General features: G+C 38.4%; 1 pseudogene; it reads right to left on the bottom strand.

Annotated features, from left to right (window-relative positions):
• Positions 1-2,368: 2,368 nt before the first annotated feature.
• LOC129685041 (transcription factor BTF3-like) lies at positions 2,369-3,404 on the bottom strand (annotated as a pseudogene).
• Between the last annotated feature and the right edge of the window lie 3,748 nt (positions 3,405-7,152).

Raw genomic sequence — 7,152 nt, 5'->3', positions numbered from 1 at the left:
TTTTCAAGTGACTGAATTCTGTAGTTCCCAATGGCATGCTATTCTCTCCTATCTGAAAATGCTGATTTATAATTACAGGGGGAAAGCCCAAGAATCCCTATGTTGAAAAGCCAGACTCAGAAAGACATCCATTCTGTCTTCTTTCATATGATAAGATCTAGATTTAAGCATGTGCACATGCACATGTGTGTGTGTGTAAGAATCAAGAAAGCATAAGTGTGACTGTTTGGGAAAGGAAGGGATCTAGTGAAGAGAACAGGAAAGACAAGAAAGGGTAATGGGTACATAAATATGAGCAAAGTACACAAATTATGTGTGTATGGATGTATGTACATATGTATGTTCTAGTGAGATCCATCATTTTATACAATGAGCATACACTAAATAAAAACTTTAAATACATGGTATGATGCTGCTTAATACTATCTCTTAGCAAAAATGATACCCTGGGTTTGATCCCCAGCACCAAAAGGGGGGAGAGTGAAAGAGGCTACAAAGATAGTTCCATGGATAAAGTGCTTGCCATGCAAGCATGAGGACCAGAGTTCAGACCCCAGATTCCAAGTAAATCCCAGATGATTGTGGTGGCCCACCTTGTAAAGCAGAGACCAGAGAGCCCCAGTGCTAGGAGACTAGCCATATTAGTGAGCTCCGGGTTTAAGAGATACTGCCTTGATGGAGAAATAGTAAGAGAAATTGAGAATTCTTTCCAACATCAGCCAAAGTGCTCCATATGTTCACGCATATAGGTGCATGTGTGCACACACACTCAGACACACACCTACAGACACACACACACACACACACACACACACACACACACACAAATGGAACAAGAAAATATAGAATCCGTGTTTTAAGGTATTTGCGACATTTTAGATAAATTAATAAATTTTGAGTTGATCCTTGTGCTCTAGGGCAATGCATTTCAATCCTGCTTGCATATTAGAACCTCCCTCCCCAGAAACACTAAAAATAAAATAAGTGCCTAGTGCCATAAAATTCAGTGCCATGCCAATTAAGTCAGATTCTCCAAATGAGAATCTGTAATACTCCAATTAAAACCACTGTTCTGTGTAGTGGGACGCAGAGGCTTTTTTTGGAGAATTTTGTTGAAGTGGTTGCAATTCTTTCTTTGGGTTTGGTTGAGTCAGTCACAACAGTTTGGCTTGGCACTACTTAGTAGAATACCTTCTATTTACCAAACTGATTTTCATGCTGGACTCTTATTGTTAGTGACTGTTTGGGGTGGGGTTATGGAATTTTCCCGGACTTTGTAAACATTTGCTAAAATCCATTTGTGAAACAATGTAGAGATGGAATTACCGGGGCTAAAGACTTGATTCGTCATTGAATTTACCTACAGGCCTTCATCCATTTCTATTTTTTAAAAATTTATTTTATTTATTATTAAAGTACATGTGTATACATGTACTGCCTGCATGTATTTCTGTTCACCACATGTGTGCCTGGCATCAAAAGGAGGCCAGCAGAAGGTGCCAGATACTCTGGGACTGAACTTGCAGATGGTCATGAGTCACCATGTGGACTTTGGGAATTGAACTCGGGTTTTCTGGAAGAGCAGCCAGTGCTCTAAATGGCTAAACCACCTTTCCTGCCCCTTCCCTAAATCTTCAGATTTCATTTCTTAAAACCCATAGTTACTGACAGAAGGACGTAATGTTCACCATGGGTGGTGATGTTAACAGAAAGCAAGAGGATTTACCTCTTCTTCACGACATATTTTTATAGTGTTGTTTTTGCTGCTGCTATTATTATTCGAGTAATTGGTTGTTGTTGGTGGTGGTGGTGGTTTTTGTTTGGTTGTTTTCACATTTTTCTAGACAAGGTCTCAATATGTAGTGTAGGTTGACCTAAAACTCACTATGTAGCCCAGTCTAGCCTCAAAATCTCAGTGATCCTTTCTCCTGATCTTCTCAAGTATTGGAATGAAAAGTATGCCTCTCCAAGTTCAGCTCTCAAAACACATTTCTGAAGGTTGCATTCATTTCCTAACTTTCACTTGAATTTCTACCATTCATGATAAATGTATTTGATTTAAATATTTTCTCTTTGACTGATTGATTTTCTTTCTTATTTTTTTAAGTAGGCAAATAATTTTATTAACATTTTCCAAACGTTATTCCCAGGTTTCTTCAGCTTAGGCTTGCTATAAAGAATGAATTGCATATAACAAAAACTGAAAAGAGCTTCAGTGTCCAGGGGTCTTGAGCTTAAAAATATTAGCGAACTAGATTTTCTCAAATCATAAATAAAAGAATCTTAAAAAGAAGTCATGATATTAAATAGCAGCTCCTGTAACTTCTGCAAGTCACCTTCTTCAGAAGTTGCCTCAGTTCACTTTGCCTCATTCTTTCTTAGAAGCTACATCAAAATTCTCCACCAGATCTGGAGCTTTATCATCATCATCATCATCATCATCTTCTTCTCCAGTAGCAAGTGGTGCTTTTCTATCCACAGATTATTTGGGCAGAGCTTCAGCCAGTCTCCTTAAATTAGTCAGGTTGTCTGCACCAAACTGGTTTAGGATTCTGGAAAGCATTTCTGTCAGCTTTGTATCATCGTGGCCTGTAATGGTGAAGGTGTGTGATGACAGAGATACCTGAACATTAGAGCTGCTAAGCGCATCTGAAAAACTCTGACTAGCAGTGTTTCCTAAGCAGATACAAAGGCTCATGACCAAACCTTCGGCAGAGTACAGGGAATCATATGAAAGAAGGGGAGTTAGTATGATGGGGAAAGGATAGGAGCTCCTCAAGGACCAAATATATCTGGGCACAGAGACTGTCATTCAACCAAGGACCATGTATGGATATAACCTAGAACCTCTGCTCAGATGTAGCCTGTGGTAGCTCAGTAACCAATTGGTTTCCCATAGTGAGGGGAACAAGGACTATTTCTAACAGGAACTCAATGACTGGCTCTTTGACCTCCCCACCCCCCAAGGGAGGAGCAGCCCTGCTAAGCCACAGAGGAAGGCTTTGCAGCCAGTCCTGAAGATACCTGATAAAACAGGATCGGATGAATGGGGAGGAAGTTCCCCCCCATCAGTGGACTTGGAAAGGGGCACGGTGGAGATGAGGGAGGGAGGGTGGGATTGGGAGGGAATGAGGGAGCGGGACACGGCTGGGATACAGAGTTAATAAAATGTAACTGATAAGAAAAAAATAAAATTAAACAAAAAAAATGATCTCTGTTCCTTGATCTGTATCCATGTTCACCACTTCAATACCAGAGATGTTGTTTAACCCTAACTTCTTTAAGAAGAACTGCAAGTTTTTTATTGTCTGTTGTGGCTGTTCTGTGAGCCACCTTTCTCACCAATGCATGCTTGCGTCTGCAGTTTGACGAGTTTTTTTCTGGTTCATGATCGTTTCTTTCATCTTGTTGAAGAGGAAATGGGACTGAGAAGGTGGGGGAAGAATTTGCGCTCAGAAGGTCTCAGGCAGACCAGCTGAGATTATGGTGCACACATGCAAGAACACTGATTGGTTTTCAATATAAACAGAAAGAGCACATTAAAGCCTTAGCTTGGTAGAGGAATAACAGAGAACAATAGCTTGAGGTTGGTTTGGAAACATACCTAGCACATCATACAATTCTAGACTCCATTTCCAGAACTGGGTGGCGGTAGAGATGAGATTCCCTGAAATAGAGAGGACGAAATCATTTTGTTTAAGCAAGCGGGATACTTTGCATGGGTACCTGTTCGGATTCTCATAGTTGAAAGATGGGGCACACAGAGATGATATGTAGCCCTAAGGTTTTACTTTAGCCACTCTTAGCAGTAGAGAAAATGGTAGTCAATGAAAATATAGGACTCTAGAACTGTCATGGACCTTTTGGATCTACATGGGCACACTCAAATGAAGCACTGCTTCCAGACTTTTGGGGGGGAAACCCTAATTGGCCTCATAAATGTATCCATTTCCTTTATGGGACCCAACAAGCCCCCCCACCCTGCTGATGCAGCATCATCAGCGTACACTAAAAAACAGCATTGTGCTTTTGCCAAGAGTCAGCTACCCAGTGAGTAGTGTTTTCCTATACATTTATACTCAGGTGGAGTAGCCTAGGATGTGTTGATCATTTACAAAGGTTAGTCTTAACAGTGCCAGGGGATTAATCCATTTTACTTGTAAATGGCAAAAAGAAACCTGCTCCTTTTGGGGCCCAGATGTATGACTTTAAATATTTATAGATTAGTTGGAATGTTTACTCTTAATTCTGGAGCTAGGTATTTACTTGCATAATTACATATTCTACCTTACCTCTGGTCCTATCAAATGTCCTCCTGATGTTTTCCTCTGTAAAATACTGGTGTGTTGTGAGGAATGACGGAAACATCTGGTCACTGGTCTAGAGCTACTGATGCTGCTGAGAAATGGTAACAAGTTAACGAAGTATCCAATAAAACTGGTGGGAGCTTCAAAACTGGGAAACCTATATTCTAATCACAATTCTGCTACAAATAAGCTATGTGACCATCTCTAAGCCTCTGTTTCCTCATCTATAAAATCAAAGAGTAAAAAACTGAATTTTAGCACTTTTTCTAGCTATGAGTTATCATGACAGCTTATGAACCCCTAAGTCATTTTGAAATCCATATCTACACCACATATAACTCTTAAACCTTCTAGACAATCACCATACAGTATAGCTTTCTGCAGTGACTCTAAAGTTCTACATTGGTGATATCTTGCACAGTATTCTCCTGCAATGTATAATTATTGAGCACTCTAGGGTTAGAGTTAGGGTCAGATACATGGTTGAGGAACTAAATTTAATTTTTCTTTATTCCATTAAAGCCACATACAATTAACAACTACTATGTAGGACAACACAATGTTAAATGGTTAGCTCACAGACAAAGGATATCGTCTGTATTAATGATGACTTCTAATTTTGAGAAGGGTTGGTTGGTAAAAACTGCTTGGGAATGATTACTTTCTCAGAAGTGGAAGGTGGGGGGGGGAATCACATATTCTGATTACATTGAGATTTTCAAGATGCACTCTATCCAAGTTCTTATTAGTTCCATTAAAAAGGAGAAGGAAGCTGATCATTAAACTAATTTTCCTTTTTTTTCTCATCTTAAATATTAATACAATTTTAGTCATGTAGTGTTAAGCTAAGAAAGCAACATCACTGTACGGCATTTTGAGACAGATACAATAGATTCCACAAAATCAAATGACATCACCTCACATTAATTAAACATTCTTCAAACAAAAAAACTTGTTTACCTAATTTTCATTTTTTTCCCTTTTCATGTAATAGTTTATTGATCTGTATAGCTTTATGCATTAGCTGCATAAAGTTATTAATCCATCAAAAACAAAAAGAGGTTCATATTATACAACACATTAGGTTGAAAATCAGCTATAGACCAGCACATACTCATTCTTCCTTGACTTAGCCAAGAGTTTCTGCTATAGATTTTAGAGAGTTCATAGCATCCATGGAGTACTTGGAAAAAAATAAAAAAGTCCAGTTCCATAAACTGGGTCAAGCTGTTGATTTGTGCAATGGTCACATCCAAAATCAGTATTTGACTTATTTTCTCATGGGTGGTACTTGAATATTTTGTAGACATCTGTGTTCAGTGCCACCTAATTAGAAGAAGGCACAGCACCCCATTAATTGAAACAGTTCTTTTCAACTTAGCAGAGTTTGCTGTGACTATATACAGGTCTCAGTAATAAACACAGTCCTCAAACTTATCCTTAGAAATTCCTGGATGGCCTTTATTAATGTTCTGCTTTTCCCTTAATAATTTGCTCTTTATACTCATGGCTGAAACTCTTATTCTTAGTTTTATTTATTTATTTATTTATTTATTTATTTATTTATTTATTTATTTATTTATACAGTGCTCTGCCTGCATGTACACCTGCACGCCAGAAGAGAGCACTAGATCTCATTATAGATGGTTGTGAGCCACCATGTGTTTCTGGGAACTGAACTCAGAACCCCTCTGGAAGAGTAGCAAGTGCTCTTAACCTCTGAGCCATCTCTCCAGCCCCCATGGCTGAAACTCTTAATAGGATTCTTTTCTATTCCAAGATTGTGTTCATTAAGTATCATAACAATAAACGCATTGTCAGACAGTTTCTAAGATTTTAGTCCTCACAACTTTAATAGAGAGGCAAGGAACCTATTTCACTGTTGTCTTGCAACAGCAAGAAACTAGGAGTCTTTGTTATTAGTTTTTGTTTTGTTTTGTTTTTTGTTTTTTTTTTTGGGGGGGAGGGTTGTCTTTATGACTTAAAACTTAGTTCTAAAATGATTCTTTAGATTCATTGCTAAATTATTTTTAAGGTGAGAACCTTTATTGTTTATTAAATGGAATAATTATTACAAATGAACAATCAGGAGAAGGGTATATTTGTGCTTAATGGCAGTATAGTTTTCCTATCAACTGCATCTCATCTGCTTTTGAGCAGTCAGTGCTTCTTTTTAGAAAATCTGTTTACATCTTAAAGTTTCTCCTGATGTTTAACATTCCTTTTAAATTGTATTAAGGAGTCCTACTAGTAGTGATCTTCCTTTCTTCCTTCCTTCCTTCCTTTCTCCTTTCCCGTCTTCTTCCTTTGTTACTTCCTTCCTTTCTCCCCTCTTCTTTATCTCTCCTTCCTTCCCCCTCTTATTCATTCATTCATTCATTCATTTTTGAGGTAGATTTCTCTCTGTGTAGGACGAGCTCTCCCAGTTCATTATGTAGACCTGGTTAGCCTTGAATTCAAAGAGATCAACCTGCTTCTTCTGGGATTAAAGGCATGGACACCATGTCTCTCTCATCCTTTCTTTCTTTCTTTCTTCCTTCCTTCCTTCCTTTCCCAAAATTCTCTTCTGTCTTTAAAGACCCTGTATTTGTTCTTGAAATTGGCTCTTTATACTACTTTAAGTAAACCAAATCATAATTTATTTAAAACACCTCAGCTCCACTTAAGGCACCCATAAGAAGCCTGACTTCCAGTTTCCACTGGAAGACTCACTCTTCAGCTACAGACATATATCTACAATTTCCTTCAGAGGACTTCTTTATCTCCTTCCATACTATGGGATCTTGAGAAAGTAGGTTACACACACACACACACACACACACACACACACACACACACACACACA

This window comes from Psammomys obesus, unplaced genomic scaffold, assembly GCF_907164565.1.
Source record: "Psammomys obesus unplaced genomic scaffold, mPsaObe1.curated_primary_1811, whole genome shotgun sequence".
Lineage (NCBI taxonomy): Eukaryota > Metazoa > Chordata > Mammalia > Rodentia > Muridae > Psammomys > Psammomys obesus.
The sequence above is the reverse complement of the archived record's forward strand: the minus strand, read 5'-3'. Positions and strand labels throughout refer to the sequence as shown.